At 34.1% G+C, this 1,735-nt stretch overlaps 1 protein-coding gene across 1 annotated transcript in view; it reads left to right on the top strand.

The window, feature by feature from the left end:
- Positions 1-1,735, top strand: part of LOC106873181 (basic helix-loop-helix ARNT-like protein 1) — a 789,862-nt gene that overhangs the window by 243,522 nt on the left and 544,605 nt on the right. The window lies entirely within an intron of this gene.

Raw genomic sequence — 1,735 nt, 5'->3', positions numbered from 1 at the left:
TATATACATAAAATTTAAAATTTAAAAAAGAGTTTTGACGCTGATATCCATTATTATTGAAATTTATTCCTATGTCAACATTTCTGTATAAGGCTGTATTTAACTGTCAAATTCAAGTCAAATATATAATTTACCTCACACATCTTCAGGGTAAAAGGTAAAGAACAAAGACATCGTCTCTAAGTCTAGTTCATATTCAAATTTCTCCTTAAATAACTCCTTAAATATGTGCCAGTCACACATAAAGGAGGAAAGTGACTTTATGGCATTCAAACGATCCCTAGATGATTATCCCCAACAAATACCAGATAAGCCACACACACCCAGATACGTCTCTGAAAACAATAACCCTCTGCTTGAATGGGCTACGGTTCCCCAGAGCTGACTGTGTATCTCTTCCAGGTGGTGCTATTAAATTAGACATGGCCTGAGTCAACTTCGGCTGAAACTTATCTAAGTAATCTAATCTATGCTTAACCTATTAATCAAAGCATGGTCTTAAGTATAAAAAAAAAATTATGAAAGATTTATATAGAACTGCATTCAGATTATATTTCTAAGCTATTGTGTTTAGACCTGGTTTCTATCCTCAAACTGTTCCGTTTTGTAGATGCATTTTTTTAATAAAGAACTCTGAAATTGGAAAAATCAAAAATCTGCAACAATTTCGGTCCCATGAGTATCGGATAATGGATTATCAACAATGTAAAGAAACTGATTGTGGTGATCGTAGTTTTGACGGTGATTGTGGTGAAAACAGAGACAGTGTTGATGATGACGATGGTCGAGATAAGTATGGGAGGAGGATAAAATAGTATCGGTGGTTATAATGGCGACAGGAGCGGTGTGATGTGTGATGCTGAGGTGATGGTGGTAATAATGGTGTTGATGATAGTGTTAGTTGTGTGATGGTGGTATTGTAGTGGTTATACTGGTTGTGGTGGTGAAAGTGACTGTCAAGCTAACCATCATGATAACGTTGATGGCGGTGTATGTAGTTGAAGTGGAAGCAAAAACAATGCTGCTGATGATGCTGGTGGTTGTGAACTGCTTCAGATAATTCTGTTTTTAAAGGTTTTTTTTATGTGTTTCAGCCCAAAGGTTGTGGCTATGCTGGTGCACCAATGATTTTTGTAAATTTTTAAGCGATATTTTGCAGAATCTCGTCAGGAACATATTTTTCTGAAGGACTTTTGTTTTTAGAAGGAGAAAAGGCCAGCAATAACGATAACTGAGGTAGGAAGGCAAAAGGGTAGAGAATGAAGGAAAGAGAGAAAGAGAGAAAGTTTGTCGTTCTGTATGGTTGGCTTCCATGCAAGGAACGGTCATCAGCCGTTCCAGTTGGTTGATTCAATTAAAAAGTCATTTTGTTGTATTTGCTGAAGTTCGGTTTTGATCGGAGGTAAAATTTCATTGGTCTAGAGTTAGATGACGTAGGCAACTGGTGCTTGTATGGTGTTTGTAAACATTGAAACTTTTAAACATATTTTTCTAATTCATAATTTAAAATTTTTACCATTGATAAACAAAAAATATTGTTAAAACTAGTCCTGGTATGTATGTAAATAAATTGATTTCAAAACAATTACAAGCTTTTCAAATTTAGGTGCATTATCAACAACAAATTTTCCTATATATATATATATATATATATATATATAGTTATGTATCTATATGTACATGTAGATGAACGTATATACATACATGTACATATATATGCATATACTCATATATT

This window comes from Octopus bimaculoides, chromosome 7 (assembly GCF_001194135.2).
Source record: "Octopus bimaculoides isolate UCB-OBI-ISO-001 chromosome 7, ASM119413v2, whole genome shotgun sequence".
Lineage (NCBI taxonomy): Eukaryota > Metazoa > Mollusca > Cephalopoda > Octopoda > Octopodidae > Octopus > Octopus bimaculoides.
This window is presented reverse-complemented; position numbering and strand designations above follow the sequence as displayed.